Here is an 18869-nt window from a genome sequence, read left to right as displayed (position 1 = left end):
AAATAATAATTTTAATATATTATAGGCTATAATATTATTTTATATCAAATATTAATATTTTATTAATTATATAATGAAAATAAATGTTATAATGTGTTACGTAATATTCTGATACACTGTACCTATTGCATAACATTTATATTTAATGCTAAATACAAGATATTAATAAAACAATATAGCATAGTAGCCTACGCATCAACAGGAATAACAATAACAGTAATAATAATTATTGCATTGTTGATTTTGTGTTGCTGTCACATCTTCATCATAAATACTTGTAAGTAATGAATTGCCTTTTATTTTATTTTCATCAGTCTTTACAGGAAGGCCCCAAATTATGTTTATTTGTATTGTACTGTTTTTTCCAATGTAAAGTTCCTTTCTTGTTCACTGGAACTCTTTCTGCAGGACTTACATTTTTAGCATTTTTAGGAATAAAGAGCAGTTGTTCTACACTCGCAAAAATAATATAATTATATAATATATAAACTTTGTATATTATATTTGTGGCATGGGGGGCATGGTCATGTGTCGGTCTGCTGGAGAGGAAGAGCGGTAAGGCTTGTCACCTGGGTTGTAATTATCTCTAACACCTGTCTCTCATAATAGTGATGGGGAGGAAGACCTGAAAAGGCACGCCAGAGCGTCAGTGAGTGGAGAGAGTGGCCAACAGAGAGAGTGTTTGTCCATTATTTATAAACAGTTTTTTTGTTGATGGTTAATTTGCTAAAAACTGAACATGAATAGACTGACTTTGAACCTGCTTTGTTGTCTCTTGACTCCTCCATTGCCTACGAACCTAGATCCTTCTACAGTGGTTCCAAAACCCCAGCCTTGGAGGAGAACGCCGTCATGGAGTCCTCACCTTCAAGACCTTCAAGACCTTCACCAGTAGGCTATCCAGCAGAACCAACACCAAGCCCTCATGGAGGTACGCCGCTGGAACAACGCTTCCAACTCCTTCTCCAGACACAAGCTGAAGACCGGCAGGTGCTCCGGAGCCTGATCGCCAGGGAGGGGGCTGGCGCAGCGACCTCCCCGGAGCCTACTTCACCGGTGGCCCTCATGAAGATGGGGCCAAATGATGATCCGGAGGCCTTCCTTGACCTATTCAAGAAGACCGCAGAGGTTTGGAGCTGGCCTCCCAATCAGTGTGCGGCCCACGTGTTGCCCCTACTCTGCGGGGAGGCGCAGCTAGCAACTTCCCGCTGCCAGCCTCCATTAATACAGCCACCTGAAGAAGGCCAAACGGGTCAGTCAGACCCCGGAGCAGAGTTGGCAGGTTTTCCGGTCTCTGAGCTTCAGGAAGCATGGCCGCCTGTTTGCTTTTGTGCAGCAGCTCCGTGACGCCTGCCGGAAATGGTTGCTGGTGGGGGGAATCCACGGCATCATGGAAATCATCGATCTGGTGGTGCTGGAACAGTTTGTCTCCTAACTTACCTGAGGCATGGCCGAGTGGGTCCAGTGCCACCGCCCGGCATCCCTGGATGAAGCTGTCCAGTTGGCAGAGGACTACATGGTGGCGTTACCAGGAGTCGGCGAAGCAGTGTCTTCTCTCTCTTCTCAATCTTCAATCTCTCCACCCCCTGTGTCTCATGGTGTGCCTGGTGTTGCGCTCACATACCCATACTTTTCTGTTATCAAAGAGAGGTTGTATCGAGTGACGCAGGATACTCAAACCAAAGAGAATAAAACTCAGCTGTTAGTGCCAAAGAGCCATCGGGTAACACTCTACCAGGCGGCTCACTATAACTCAATGGCTGGCTACATAGGTCATGAAAAGACTTTGAACCGTATAATGGCCCATTCTTTTGGCCGGGTATTCACGGGGACATTCACAAATGGTGTGCGGCATGCCGTGAATGTCAGTTGGTGAATCCACCAGCCACCCCAAAAGTGCCATTGTACCCACTGCCATTGATCGAGGTCCCCTTCAAAGGAATTGGCATGGGCCTCGTCGGGCCATTAGAGTGGACTGCACATGGCCATCGCTTTGAATTAGTTCTGGTGGATTATGCAACCCGATATCCAGAAGCAATGCTTCTACGCAACATCTCAGCACGTAGTGTTGTGGAGGCACTATTCAAAATGATCTCCCGGGTGGGGATTCCAAAGGAAATCCTCACTGATCAAGGCTTTAATAACGATTTAATAAGACCTTAAAAAACACGATTCGTTAGTTCGAGCACAAAGATGCTAATAATTGGGATAAGTGGCTCTAACCCCTGCTGTTTGCAGTACGAGAGGTCCAGCAAGCCTCCACCAGGTTTTCCACATTTAAGCTACTGTATGGGCGCCGGCTGCACAGCGTGCTTAATGTCATACGGGAAGCTTGGGAGAAAGGACCATCGAATAGTACAAATCTAATGCAATATGTTCTCGACCTTAGAGCAAAACTCCACACTTTGGGGCAGGTAACACAGGAGAATTTGATCCAAGCACACGAACGCCGGCAGGGGCACCTGATTACGGGAATTCGCACAGGGAGATAAAGTGCTTGTATTGCTGCCCACCTCGAGCTTCAAATTACTCGCCAAGTGTCAAGGACCCTTTGAGGTCACACTACAAGTTGGAGACCTCGATTATGAGGTTAGGTGAACAGATAGGGGAGGGGCATGTCAAACCTACCACCTCAACCTCCTCAAACCATGGAGGGAGGTGGAACCTGTAGTCTTGGTGACGGTAGTTCCAGAGAGGGTGGAGCTCGGGCCAGATGTATCATCCAAATCAAGTTAATTCACCCCGGTCCATTAAGGAGACCACCTCACACTGTCGCAGCTTACAGACATTGCCAGGTTGCAAGCGGAATTTGCGGACAAGTTTTCAACCCTACCCGGTCGCACAAACCACATAGAGCACCATGTTGAGACCACCCCTGGAGTGGTGGTTCGTAGCTGCCCCTGTTGTCTTGCTGAACACAAGAAAAAAATTGTTCAAGAATTAGAGGCAATGCTTGAAATTGGTGTAATACAAGAGTCACACAGCAATTGTGGAAATTTATTTTTCCACACTGTTCAGATTGCACCAATTTAGGATGCTTCCATTCGGTTTGTTCGGAGCTCCGGCCTCGTTTCACGCCTCATGGACAAGGTCCTCAGACCGCACATGGCATATGCTGCCGCATATCTAGACGATATCATTATTTATTGTAATGATTGGCAGTGGCATATGCAACATCTGAGGGCTGTCCTGAGAGCGCTGAGACAGGCGGGACTCATGGCCAACCCAAAGAAGTGTGCAATTGGGTGGGTGGAAGTTAGGGGTTCCACTTGGGGTCACAAGCAGGTGCGTCCACATGTTGACAAAAACCCAGCGATCGCAGCCTGCCCGGTGCCCAAGACCAAAAAGGGGTAAGGAAGTTTTTGGGGGGGGGCTGGCTAGAGGGGGGTAAGGCAGTTTATGGGGCTGGCTGGCTACTACCAAAGGTTTGTGCCTAGTTACTCTGATGCCACCAGCCCACTGTCTGACCTTACTAAAAATTGGGCTCCCAATCCGGTCCAGTGGACAGAGTCATGCCAACAGGCCTTCCTTAAGGTAAAGTCTGCACTGTGTTAGGGGTAAAGTCTACACTGTGCCTTTTACATGCACCTGATTTCTCTCTCCCTTTTATTTTGCAGACTGCTGCATCTGACAGGGGGGGGTGGGTGTGGTGCTCTTGCAGAAGGTGTGTGTGTGTGGGGGGGGTGGATGGGTAGAGCTATTTATTAGTCGCAAGCTCTCCTTGAGGGAGACAAAGTAAAGTACCATCAAGAAGGAGTGTCTCGCGATTAAGTGGGCTGTTCTTACCCTCCGCTACTACCTGCTGGGGTGGGCCTTCACCTTCTGTCTGATCATGCTCTGCAGTGGCTCCACCACTTGAAAGATACTAACGCGCGGATCACCCGTTGGTATCTGGCTCTTGAGCCCTTTAAGCTTGAGGTGATCCACAGACCGGGGGAGCAGATGGTTGTGGCTGAATTTCTGTGTGTGTGTGCAGGGGGGGGGGGTGGAAGGCAGGCCGGATGTTGCCCTGGCCTGAGTCAGTGGTGAGGGCATGTGGCATGGGGGGCATTGTCATATGTCGGTCTGCGGGAGAGCGGTAAGGCTCGTCACCTGGGTCGTAATTATCTCTAACACCTGTCTCTCATTATAGCGATGGTGGAGGGAGACCTGAAAAGGCAAGCCAGAGCGTCAGCGAGTGGAGTGAGTGAACAGCATACACAACAGCCACGCACAGAGAGAGTGGTTGTCCATTATTTATAAACTGTTTATTTGTTTTGACGGTTACCGTCAATCGGCTAAAAACTGAACATTAAAAGACTGACCTTGAACCTGCTTCGTTGTCTCCTGACTCCTCCATTGCCTACGAACCTAGATGCTTCTTCAATATTATGTTTTATATAATATTAATATACCTATATACAATTCATCTAAAACTAAAAAGGATAAATAATAATAATAATAATCATAATAATAAATAGTTGTAATGTTGATTTTGTGTTTCTGTCACATCATTAATATTTGTAAGTTATAAATTACCTTTTATTTTCTTATCAGTATTTACAGAAACATTGTATTGTTGTATTGATTTTTCTTTGTAAATTTCCTTTCTTTTTCACTGGAACTCTTTCTTCATTGCATTAATTTTTTCGTTTTTAGGAATTTTGTTCTAGACGTGAATATTTTTTAAATGACATGAATTATAAAATAAATAAACTTTGCAGATTATATTATAATGTGTGTTATATAGGGTACAAAGGCTCCACAGGTTAAAAGGCTCCATTGATTTTATTTTCTCCCAAAAGACTAAATACCATCAAAAAACTACCACAGGACTTTCCTAAACACCTGTTTGACACTATGCACTGCAAAATTTTCCTGTTCCTGTTTTCATGTGGTGTCTATAGGTTGATTTTGAGGCAATTTGTTTTAAGACAAAATACTTATTTATTATTTTGTTTAAGGCCATTAAATCAAACATTTGTCAATAACTGTCCAATAAGTCCTATTAAACTCATTGATTTTCTGAAGTGGTGCAAATACATTTGTTATGAAAACTGTTCAAAGTGAGCTCACATTGTCTCATCCAATCATAATATATTTTAGTTTGTTCATAGAATACTTGAGATTTCATGAAAATGGCATGTGTTTGAAATGAACATTAGTTATTTTGAGAAAGCCTCATCTTAATTTTTTTATTCAAAAAAGAATCTTGCTGTCTCAACATGATTTGCATTAGTTGATAAATTGTGCCCTATAACGATCACCCCAATATATATACATGATATCACTTTAAATCCCCTCAGGAGCCTTTTACCAAGTGTGGGGTAAAAGGCTCCCTCACCACCATTTTTTTAAAACTGAATTTTAATTGAAACAACCTTCCATTATTATTCTCACACAAATAATGTTGCTCCATCAATATATATATAAAAAAATACATAATTGGACCTTGATACATTTTGTGACCAGGAAAAAAACAAATTTCCTTAAGGGGAGCCTTAGCCCCATTGTACCCAATATATTAACATACCTATTGTATATAACATTTATATTTAATTGTAAATATATTTACTGAACAAGATATCAATGTAATACTTTAAAAAGTATTATAATACACATGCAAAAGAATAATAATAGTAAAATAAGTCATAATAATAATAATAAATAGTCGTATTGTTGATTTTGTGTTTCTGTCACATCATTAATATTTGTAAGTAATAAATTGCCTTTTATTTTCGCATCATCAGTATTTATAAGAACACCCATAAGGATGCTTCTTTGTGGGATTGTGGGGTTCCTTTCTTTTTCACTGGATCGCTTTCTTCATTGTATTCATTTTTGGCATTTTTCGAAATAAAGGAGCTGTTGTTCTAGACTTGTGAAAATTGCACTTTGCCCCCTCACCCCCTTACATTTCCTGTCACTGGATCGTTAGCCATCATCGATGAAAACAAGTTAATTATGTTGTGGATAATAATGTCTGAATGAAGAGGACGATTCATTCCAGGTTACAAAGGACACTGGTCACTAAACGTGTTATCCACATACAGCACAAAATAAACTCGAATCCTGGCTTTTTCTCCACTTGCATCATTTTAACACATTCGCATCTCTTATTTTATTCGCCAAATGGCAAAATAATCACTGTTCGGATCGCACAGTACGCTGATCTTCACATAACGCGAAACAAAACAATACACCCACTGCCTCCATGAAAACATCACAACGTGACGAGCAGTGGGCGGGGTTACTTTGGTTTTAACCACGTGGATCATACGTCATCACGTCAGCGGCATGTAAACAAATGAGCTGCATGGACCAAATTGGTCTAGAAGGTGCTAATAATCCACAAGTTAACTACTATTATCGTTCTATAATCTCACCTTTATTTATATGAAATGGCTTGACTTTGTTTTGCACATTTTTCAGAAAATATATTTGAAAATGTCAATTTACTGAAAATAAATCCTTGTCCCCTTCATCAGGTAGGCCTACACCAATTCTATGACATGTCAAGTTATTTATGTATTTATTTCGTACTTGTTTTTAAGTTTTTATTTATTTCAATAATTTTAAAATAATATTTGTCCCTTAAATTCATGGTATTGGTATTGGTGTTATAAACCCCCTTTTTAATATGAAAAAATGTAATTAAAAAAGTTGTGGAAAATAATTTTAAGGTCAAAGTTCAGAGGCTGCTTAAATATGCATATAGTGATTTTCCCCAGCATGTTAAAAAGTTATTAATTCACATTTTAACTAATATTTTCACACAAAAATATTTGTTGTACCCCATTGAACCCTCAAAATGTGGTGTAACGTATTTAACTCATTAGTGTTAACTTCATTAACAAGCTTCATTTGTGAAATTAGTTAAATAAAAAAAAGAAAGAACAACACCCAAGTAGTCCTTTATGAATAAAAATGTATGCCAACATGTTACAAAATGTTTACCCTCAGCGTTTATAGACAAAAACTGAACTGAACAAAAAAATTAATATTTTGAAAGTTGGAAAGTCAAAATCTTTTGAGAATGACCCATTTGCAATTTGGGTCAGTTCCTCCATAAATCTGTTGTGTGACTTTAGAAAACATTAAGCACAGCAAATGCTTCCTTTGGACTGCTTTTTACGGACCCAATTATTCACTTTTGTTGGAATATGAAGTGTGTTTTAAGGGAGCTCAATACAGTTGCACATCAATTTCATCATGAATGAACCGAGAATTGTTACTGAGAGAAAATGTAGTTAAAAAATGCTTTTTGAGATATATTGCACTGAGTAGTGGTGTTTTATAAAAAAAATGAAATTAACTGTGAATGAATGAATAAAATATTTGATTTAAAATGAATGAATAAAGAATTTGTTTTAATGACATCTCGAGCATAGTCCTTAAAAACAAATAGAAATGTGCTTGAATATAAATTTGAAGCATCTGTACGAACTCTGTTTATAGGTAGTGTTACTATTAAATTCACTGTTAGATTAAATATGTTTTTTTCATGAAACTAGTTATTGTATAATTGGTCCGAGTCAGAACTGACCTTACATTTTGAAGACTGCAGCCTTTGATACAGGGTGTTGAATTACCTGTGACGTGCTGAAGTGGCATCATGGAAGCTGACTCTGTGTCTCGCTCACATAAAGATCACTAAGTACTTTCCCTCTTTGACGTGCTCAGCTGGTTCACCTTCCCATCACTTTTGTGCAGTCTTCCTCCATTTTTACCCATGAACTCCCTGGCATTATATCACTGTTCAAAAAACTAGCACTTTATTACAAATGCATAGAATAACCTGCTGATGTTGGTTGTTGCTTCGATGCTGTCTGTGTGATCTTTATGCTGTTGTTGGATAATGGCAATACTGTGTTGTGCTCTGTGATAGGTGCATGGAGGTGGAGGGTTTGACTCTGACTTCATTGATGATGATGGAGGTGGAGGACTGGACAAACATGGACAGAATAGGTGAGATTTTGTGTCAGATCATTAACTAAAGAGTACCATGACATTACCATGATTTGTTTTTTGCACATAGGGTTATGGTTAAAACATGTTTTGAACATGTTACAATGGTAGTAAATAGCTTCTGTGTTCTTTGGTGTGCAATGTAAATACATCGCAATTATTATCAGCAAGAACTAAGGTTTTACTATCTGAGACAGTTCTTCATTGTAAGGGATATTTGATGATAAAAGCCAGTCCAGATCCCATGCTTTTAAGCTCATCTGTAGGGTGAATGACAATATTAGATTTTTGAGCGATAGTTCTGCATCTGACAAATGTATTAAAAGAATCTGCCTACTTTAAATGGTTGGTGCATTAATCTCAGCAATAGTTTCTTGTGTGTTTTGGTTTTAGGGCATTTGAAGATGAACTGTTACAGAAGCCATTCCAGAAAGGAAAGACACACCGAGGTGGCCCATAACAATGTTGCTGCCTCTGAATGGGACAGTTATAGACAGCATCCATCAAAAATAGTCAATTCCTCCAAGTCAGTTGTGTGTTGACTGAGACATATTTTGTGTTTCTTGACAGAGATGAAGCCAGAATCTGACACCTGATATCGATGAATGCTGTATCCTATCAATATTTCTTTGCTGTTAAGCAAGAACTGTTGAAGTAGATAGTGTATTTTGTAATCTAAACTTAACTCTTTGGACTGAGATATTGAAAAAGGCAATTTAATAACATATTGAAAAACATTAGTTTTGTGTGAATTTGAGATTGAAATGCATGTTAGAAGAGTAGCTGCATCATGCTGGCTTGCTTAATGTGTATTTTTTGGAACATTTAACTATTGTAAGCCATTTAGAAAGCTGATGACAACTTGTACATTTTTCCCAATCCAAGCATTGCCATTTTCTTTTCAGTTGGAAAGAAGTCCTTGACAGCATTTCATCAGTTTCAATGTCACAAGAACTTTGTCAGAACTATGGAGGGAAGATCGATGACATCAGGCGATCCATGTGAGAAATTCACTTTGTCAGCCTTCTAGAGAAACACTGAAGTCATTTGCATTAAAACTAATGAAAATTGTAAGGTAAAGTGTGTCATTTTAAATAATATATGTTCTCATTTCCCTGCCTAATAATAAAAGAAACATTTATAGTTTGATTTGCACCATATTCATTTGTGTGTCCATACGCAGGTCTAAAGTTAAGACAGATCTGGACGTGGTGAGAGAAAACCACCATTTCCTGTGGAGAGAGGAAGATGAGGAAGACATGACATGGTTATGTCTGCCTATCTGTATTTGGATTTAATTTCACCATTCATCTTTATTTATGTGCCTTTCTGTAATCCTAATCTCTGCACTTGTCACCCTAAAATAAGGTTTCTGTATGTTTAGGGAGAAAGAGCTTGCCAAGAAATATTACGATAAGCTTTGTAAGGAGTACTGTATTGCTGACCTCAGCAGATACAAAGAAAATAAGGTTTGCCTTCTATCGATGTTTCTTTCTAGACATGTGAGTCCATTTTTAATATCTTAAACGCTCTTTCATTTGCTCAGTTATTGAATTAGAATTTTTGCATTTTCTTTCATTAGTTTGGATTTAGGTGGCGTGCTGAAAGTGAAGTTATATCTGGAAAAGGCAAATGGAGATTTGTTTTACTACTACTTAAAAAAATAATAATTACACTGAGCACTTTTGGTAACATATTGAACAAAAAAGAACAATATTGTCCTCTGCCACTAGGTGGTTGTTTAGTTTTACCTTTGAAGAGCAACTGTGCTGTGCATGTACCTAACCTGCACAAACAAACTGTAAACATCTGATTTAAGGAGGTACATGAGCCATATATAGGGACCCGAATATCATAGAGACCTGGGGATGGAACCTTTTGAATTGGGCAAGTAAGCAACAGCCCAATTATATATATATATAAAGGGCACAAATGTTCCTTAAAATTTTATTTTTAAAACATTAAATATCATTGACCACCAGAATATGTGCTAAACTACTTAGAACACCTTGTCAGCACATTTTGCATGGGCATGCACCTGCTAGATGAAATAATTATTACATGCATCTTACAGGCATCTCACAATTGGATATGGATCATTTCTTTGTAGAATTGAGAATGTGTTAACAAACACCTATTCCTAGCATAAATTACATTCTTTCTTATCTTTAAAAAATTATCTCCAAAACTGTTCACAAACAACGTGAACTAGCTTGTGTTTTTAATTTGGATGATGTGAAATTTCAATTACAGGTTTATTGCAGAAAGAATGTAAAATGACTGTGACCTCAATGTAGGGTAGTGTGGGGGTGTCTATATTGCAAGGTTGGGCAAAATTCAGAATTAAATTGTGTGAGTTTCAGTCGAACAGAGTGTTGAATTGCAATTTTAATTGGAATGACAGGAAGGGTAATTTATAGAATTTCAATTCAAAGAAATTTAACACAGTCACACAACAGAAGAATTTCATTAGACCAACACAAGTTTGTGAAATATAAATTAATAAATCAATTAAATATTAAATATGCCTGTTTTTTCCCCTGATATGTAGAATGCAGAATTTGTTATCTGAAGTGATAAGACATATTTTTTTATATATTAACTTTATATTTTCAAAATAATTCATTTAAAATATATTTTGATTTGCCATACACCACAGTGTTTTCAGATTCTATTTTTTTTTTTTTTTTCAACTTTATAAAACAAATATTGACGTCACAGTTTTAATCTTTGGTTATTAGAGCATTATAGAGCATTAAAGCATTCCTCAACAGAGAAAAAAAGGTGACATTTCAGACATTGATTATTAATACAATTTAATGTTTATGGAAATGCTCTGTATGGTAGCATGTTTTTGTGTAATTCATACATAAAAAAAATTAAATGCATTATTTTAGCAATAAGGTACAAGAGGCGTGCTGTATTGTGAATATAGTCATGCTTCGCATTGTGCCTAAACAACGGCCATCAGCCATGATCATATTCACAATATGGCACAACCTTGAGTGCATTATTGCTTTTATAAAATGGTTACTATATATATATATATATATATATATATATATACACTCACCTAAAGGATTATTAGGAACACCTGTTAAATTTCTCATTAATGCAATTATCTAATCAACCAATCACATGGCAGTTGCTTCAATGCATTTAGGGGTGTGGTCCTGGTCAAGACAATCTCCTGAACTCCAAACTGAATGTCAGAATGGGAAAGAAAGGTGATTTAAGGAATTTTGAGCGTGGCATGGTTGTTGGTGCCAGACGGGCCGGTCTGAGTATTTCACAATCTGCTCAGTTACTGGGATTTTCATGCACAACCATTTCTAGGGTTTACAAAGAATGGTGTGAAAAGGGAAAAACATCCAGTATGCGGCAGTCCTGTGGGCGAAAATGCCTTGTTGATGCTAGAGGACAGAGGAGAATGGGCCGACTGATTCAAGCTGATAGAAGAGCAACTTTGCCTGAAATAACCACTCGTTACAACCGAGGTATGCAGCAAAGCATTTGTGAAGCCACAACACGCACAACCTTGAGGCGGATGGGCTACAACAGCAGAAGACCCCACCGGGTACCACTCATCTCCACTACAAATAGGAAAAAGAGGCTACAATTTGCAAGAGCTCACCAAAATTGGACAGTTGAAGACTGGAAAAATGTTGCCTGGTCTGATGAGTCTCGATTTCTGTTGAGACATTCAGATGGTAGAGTCAGAATTTGGCGTAAACAGAATGAGAACATGGATCCATCATGCCTTGTTACCACTGTGCAGGCTGGTGGTGGTGGTGTAATGGTGTGGGGGATGTTTTCTTGGCACACTTTAGGCCTCTTAGTGCCAATTGGGCATTGTTTAAATGCCACAGCCTACCTGAGCATTGTTTCTGACCATGTCCATCCCTTTATGGCCACCATGTACCCACCCTCTGATGGCTACTTCCAGCAGGATAATGCACCATGTCACAAAGCTCGAATCATTTCAAACTGGTTTCTTGAACATGACAATGAGTTCACTGTACTAAAATGGCCCCCACAGTCACCAGATCTCAACCCAATAGAGCATCTTTGGGATGTGGTGGAACGGGAGCTTCGTGCCCTGGATGTGCATCCCACAAATCTCCATCAACTGCAAGATGCTATCCTATCAATATGGGCCAACATTTCTAAAGAATGCTTTCAGCACCTTGTTGAATCAATGCCACGTAGAATTAAGGCAGTTCTGAAGGCGAAAGGGGGTCAAACACAGTATTAGTATGGTGTTCCTAATAATCCTTTAGGTGAGTGTATATGTAGGGCACACATTTTTCTGTTAGAAGATATAGTCCCTGACAAACAAACAGTAAACAGAACATTGCTATGCAAGAAAAATAATACTCAGCTATGGGTACTGGGCAGTGATACACATAGATGCTCTGTGATGAGGTCATGGCTGGGCTTTACGGCTAATGACCAATCAGCATCCAGGGTCTGGAACAATCAGCTTTTTATGATGTAAACTACAGTACAGCAGTTATTTGAATTTTTATTCCATTTTAACTCTTTATTCAAATTCGAATTACAAATCTGCATTTTGTACCTTAATTCAAATTCAATTCAAATTCTTGAGTTGAATTGGAATCTAAAAGGCATTCTAAATTCAGTTTTGAATTGCATACAACCCTGCTATGTTGTAATGGAAATCAGTGACACTGAATAATGTTGTTACCCGGTAGTAGTAGATAGACAAGGTTGAAGTACATTCATAATTTTCCAAATCAGCAAATGTTACTAAATAAATGGGCAGATCAATGAAGAGGACTTTTAATGACTGATGAAATGATCACAGGCTTGGTTTAGATTGTGTGCCACAGAAAAGTAAAGTACCTCTATCTGGCTGAGTCATAGACCATCTGCTATCTGGCATCACTCGAACCCTGAGCAGCAGTTTAACCATGACAAGCTGGTGGTGTGACGCAACACTAGCACACACACACACACACACGCACACACACACATACTCAGACTTTGGCATCACAGAAATCATAACACCAAGGCGAAACACACATTCTGGAAATAATAACAACATAATAATTTAACATGATATTGCACTTTTATTTTTATATAATATTGCATATTCATTTATAATATTGTGAAGAACAGACCCAAAATCTTATAGATTTACATTTAAGCAGGGACCGAAGCCATATCTAGGACCAGAATATCATAAAGACTTGGGAGTGGGCTTTGTTTGAACTGGACCAGTAAGCAACCACCCAGAACACACTCTCAGTGGTTTGGGTTGGGGCACCCTCTCCATGGACATTTCACCCGGAAAATGTCCATACGCCCTACAAAACTTAGCGCTTTCACCACTGGAGGTTGAGGTCACTGTCATTTTAGCTATAAAAAAATGAAACCTACTGTTTCCAATTTCACTGTGAGATCAATCTGACACCCTAGTAATCACCCAAAACACCTATAAACAAAGATCATTAAAATGTAACAAAGCTTTTTACTTATTCATTTGTTCATATTTGTAAAGAATACAAAGCATTTTGGCCAAATAGCAGATAAAGATTTTTCACATTTTTTTAAACCTCAGGGTTAAAATAAAAAATCGAAACATATTGTGGTAGGCATAAACCATGTGTTAACCCATTCAAGTGATATTTAACCTTGTGCGACCCTGCGTCCACATGTGTGGACATTGTATTTTGGCTTTGCTATACGCAATGCATAATTTAAATGAATTAAAACTGACTGAATACTGTTCACAAAACTCAACACTGTCATTTAAGGGTTAAACCTCTGGTGCACTGCGTTACGTGACAACAGTGAGACATTGATTTCCAGAAAGCTGTACTGGTAAGAATCCTATTTTAAAACCTATTTGCTTGTAAAGAGTAGCATCTCTATTTTCATTTGATATGCTGCTTTAAAAAATCCATAAATGTTTGGGGCATCAGCACACTGATAAAGATGAAGTGAAAATTAGGACCGCGTTCCCTCAAAAGTTCATGTTAGTTATTTTGAATATTTTTCAACATTAACACATCTGCGGATCAATTCGCTTCATTTTAATATGAATTTTGTTATTTACTTTGTTATCACTGTATTATACGGTTCTGTTCATTAACATTAGTAAATGTATTCCTATATATTTACTATGCATTTTCACATTCAGAATAACTGTACTCATGCAAAAGCTGAAATATTTTGCTTTCAGAGGCTTTACTTGGAGTTAAAATGAAAATAAGGTGCATTTCTAACTGTTCTAAAACCATTGCAGACAGACAACACACTTGAGGTTAAGTCATTCACTATATGGGGAGCAAGAGAGCAAGAGTGCGTCCTATAGCTTTCTATGCAGCTAAGTGCATTCACTCCTAAAGTCCAACCTAAAGTTCAGTTTCAGGTTGCAAATTATGTTTGGACCACTCAACATGTTTGGCAGACGTAGGACAATGATAATCCGTAATGTAAGCGCAGCGTAGTTCTAGCGGGGAGACTAGCAGCTGTACATCATCGCACTATTAGTGGGGTAACTCCCAGCCAATCACATGTAAGCCATTGCTTTATAAGTCTGCTCACAATCTATCACATTGCTAACACTGCAACCTCCACCACCCCACCACCACCAGTTGAGTCCCGTCCTGCATGCGGGTAGGCTCCTCGCCCCTGCCTCCTATCTCCGGCAGGATATGACGGTTACGAGTACAACTTCTTCGGACCGTCAGACGGGGCTTACGTCAAAAAGAGAGACATTCATTTTCTGTTTTATTTTCATAAAATAAATGTCATCTTAAATTTCGCTCAAGTCTGCCTGATAGAACATATTCAGAATTTTATAATGCTAAATTTGATTGTAACATGGTTGGCAGTGATTTGATGATGCTGGTCATTACTTTTAATAAGAATTATTAATTCAGCTTTATAGAAAATCATCTGTAATGTCTATAACGTCTCAAAAACATGAATAACCAAAACTCCTGGACACAGAATAAACTATTTGATGGACTTTCTGTATCTTGGTATTTCTTAAAATTTCACAACTTAGTTCCGCTTGTACACATATTTGGACATACATTTTTAGGAATTCTATTTGCTCTAGAATTTTTGTTCCTTTTTGTGTTTTTTGCTTGTTTATTAGGTGCTACTAGTTACAAATCAAAAAGGGAAATGAAAAATGCCCACAGTCACGTGGGGTCTCAGGTGGTTAATGTAGTCAGAGTTGAAAATTCTTTTAACTTTCATAGTTTGAGAATAAGAGCATGTGGCTAGCTTCTTCCAAATAATATGAATTTACACCAAGACACTCTAAAATTTCGCTGGACGCATGGCCTTTGATGTCAAATACAAAAGATGTGGAAACTATTTTCTCTTCCCTCTTAAAAGTTGATAAGGTTTTTTTTATAAACCATTTATTTTGCTTTCCTAAGAATGCATAAATATGTGATTAGTTGCATTTTATTGTTTGCATTAGCTTTTTTTTCTGCTGTCCACGACCCCATCAGAATAGACCTGCAACCCAGTAATTAAGAACCACTGACTTAAGACATTGCCAGGAAAACAAGTTTTTGAGAACAGCTGATAGTAATATTAGTGGATTCTTCAATGAAAAGTATGATGGGCTGAAAGCAATCAAATAACAGCCATAGCCGTTCCAGATGGCACACTGTGAGAGATGTGGGAAGCCTGGCAGAAAAACTCCCTGATGACACACATTTCCCTGGGCTCCAATCTAGAGAATCCCCTTGTACTGCAAGCCTGCTGGAGCTAATGTGAACTCACTGATAGCTGAGATGAAATGATGTCCAGGCTAAGGTCACTGGAGGAGAGAAGCATCTGATGCCTTTACTTTCCTTTTTGTCTCTCTCAGTAAAGGAGAATTGAAATTCCCTGTCTATAGTTTATTTATCAAATGTTAAACAATACAGCAGGCAGCAGTAATTGCAGGCAATGAAATACAGAATCTGCAAGCTCCAGAGAAAAAGAAAAGAGACAGAATCACAGATATAAGATTTAGTGAGTTAAAAGTAATCTTCAGAGTAATTTTTGGGTATCAGCAGAATGGGATCGATGTCAGGGTACCGAAACATTCAATAGCAACATGTCGCCTTCTCGTTGGATCATGTTGCACAAACAGTAAAAAGAAAAATAAATCATACCAGCATCTTCCTCATTTGGCTTCTCAATGCCTGATCTTTTTATCAGATTTTATGCAAATCAAAGTTAGTTATAACCTAATTATAGTAGAAAATGGAATTCCTTGAAATGAATTCTCCAGATGTCACCCAAAATTAGTGTCAAAAATGGGATCTGTGAATTCAATCTTGCTTGCATATCTTTCATGTTACTGAGTTTCACTTGTGGTCATTCTGAATCATACAGGCCAGCTCCTCTTTGGCAACAAGCACTGTGAGAATAAGGAGGGCCTGAAAATCTGGGAGGAGCAGGGAGAGAAGAGGAATGCCCTGGTAAAACTACATAAGTGCTATAACTGCGCCAACCATGTGGCTGTTTAAACTTTGCATGCTGTAATCCAACCCGCTTGCAGGACGCTAGGGTGGAGCTAATCTAATTAGTGTAGATTTAGGAAAGACCATGCTGGTATTTGTGGGACTGCTTACTTTTTACTGCATGACATATTTTAGATGAACAAAGAAGAAGTACATTAAAATACCTTTTATGTATAGTTTAAAATACTTACTAAATAGTAAGTAAAGATTACTATATGACTATACTGATAGAGACCATGACCACCACATTTAAAATCTGGGATTCAAAATCCAATTTGACTCTAATTTGAAAAATTTAAAAGAATATTCTAGTTCATTAATCTAATAAACACATTGCTGACAATGGCTGTGTTTATTCCATTGTACAAAAAGTATTCCTTGCTTTTCTTACTTCCATTGAAGCACCCAAGATGCTCTTTAAACATTCTTAAATCATGCTGGGAAAACATGGATCATTAGGTTTTGCACAAACTTGTGGAGTTCATGGAGTCCAAGTGCATGCAAAGTTTTCACTAGTGGTCTCAGACATTTGGACCCCATTGTATATAGTTTTCTTTGTGTTTTAGTCATGCTCTATATCCTGGTCATGTTTTTTGCCAAAACATGTCATAAGACATGTCAAATCATCCCAAATATGAAAAATCGTCCCATTGTTTTTCAAGGTCTGTGTCCAGAGTGCTCCTTCAAGCTCATCTATCATCATAAGTAAGAATATCCAACCATTTTAAAGCACCACTGCATGTTCAGATATCCTTTTATGGGCCGTAGACCTTGACACTGAACAACAATGTCATATTTTTATGGAGAAAGGAAGTTAAATTGAAGAAGAGATGGTTATCGAAAGTGACTGTGGAGAAGTCACAGTCTGAGAAATCCAAGTCTTCCCATTCCAGAAAGCATAAACGCAAAGACAGACGCAGACACAAAATGATACGCAAAGGCAAGATTATTTTATCTTTAATGACATATGTTTCAAATCTGATCGAAGGTTGTATTTCAAATCTGATAGGATTTGCAATTTCACAGATTCATACAAGAGGGCATGGTCTTGTATGAATCTGTGAAATTGCAAATCCTATCAGATTTGCAATTTCCTATCAGACTTTAAATACAACCCATTTCTAAAAATGGATTGTACAATGCGGTATAAATTAAAGTATTCCAGTGCATGTCTATGCTTATCTTTGACATATATTTGTGGTGTTGTTCTGCACTCATGTTAAAGTTTGACATGCAATGTCATGCCCATAATATGTCCATAGCTGTCATAGATAATGATTAAAGGAGTGGCCATCCTTAAGTAGAACTAAAGACAGTTGTATAAAAACATGGAGTTTCATTGGAGGAATCACTACTCACAATGAAATTGAAGGGCAGTACTTGGCTTCATTATTGCCATACCAGAATGAACACATAATCGCTACAGGCGCTGGCTCTGGGACGGTCGAGGCTACAGGCGCTGGCTCAATGGTGGTCGAGGCTACAGGCGCTGGCTCACTGACGGTCGGGGCTACAGGCGCTGATTTGTTGACCGTGGTATGCGTGAAAGTTGCATAATCACTACTGGTGTTTGCTAATGCAAGCATCACTATTATTACGGGTTGGGATTTTTCCAAAAACCTAACCACAAGTATTAAACTTCGACACTAATCTTATCCCACATGGTTTGTGCTACAGACATACATACGGCTTGCTGAGGTGTGTTATTACTTTTCTAAATTATCCAAATTAATTTCTCCTGGTGATAGATTAAACAGGAAGATCAATTGCATAGAATTCTTTGGAAAGAGGGACCCAAGCCATATCTAGGTACCAGAATGTTACAGAGACTTGATGGTGGGCTATTTTGACTTGGGCCAGGAAGCAACCACCCAGAACTCAGAACACATTGGCAACCACAAAGCAATGCCCCAGCAACCATCTACAACCCCCTAGCGTTGTGTTAGCTAGTTTGGCACAGGCAAGCACCCCTCCCATTTTATTCAGCAAATGTAAGAATCATATTGTTTAATGAAACTGATTTTTTCTTTACAGACTACTATGTTCAGAAGAGTCCCAAGCATCAGATAAAGGTAATGTTCTCCACCCTTTTCACCACCCCACCTTTTCCCTCTATCCCATAATAATGACTGGCCATCATCTAACACCCTAAGGCAGTGAATGCACTGACTATACCCTAAATATTTGTCTTGTGTCTTTTCTAAATTAACCTCTAAGTCAACTATAGCTTGGGAAACTCCTGTATGCTGAGTAAATCTAATGTAATAGCAGATGGTGTATGTTCATGCTCTGAGAAGTTCCAAACAAGTTAGTGGTTTTTACTAAGGCAAGCATCACTATTACTTTTGCACATACAATTGTTAGATTAATTATTAATTGGTTTTAAAAACTATTTACATTAAGATATTCATTCAGTTCAGT

At 38.5% G+C, this 18869-nt stretch overlaps 1 pseudogene; it reads left to right on the top strand.

Annotated features, from left to right (window-relative positions):
- The first annotated feature begins 1447 nt into the window (after nucleotides 1-1447).
- Nucleotides 1448-18571, top strand: LOC127633339 (protein FRA10AC1-like; annotated as a pseudogene).
- Nucleotides 18572-18869: the final 298 nt, after the last annotated feature.

The sequence above is a fragment of the Xyrauchen texanus genome, chromosome 40, assembly GCF_025860055.1.
Source record: "Xyrauchen texanus isolate HMW12.3.18 chromosome 40, RBS_HiC_50CHRs, whole genome shotgun sequence".
NCBI lineage: Eukaryota > Metazoa > Chordata > Actinopteri > Cypriniformes > Catostomidae > Xyrauchen > Xyrauchen texanus.
This window is presented reverse-complemented; position numbering and strand designations above follow the sequence as displayed.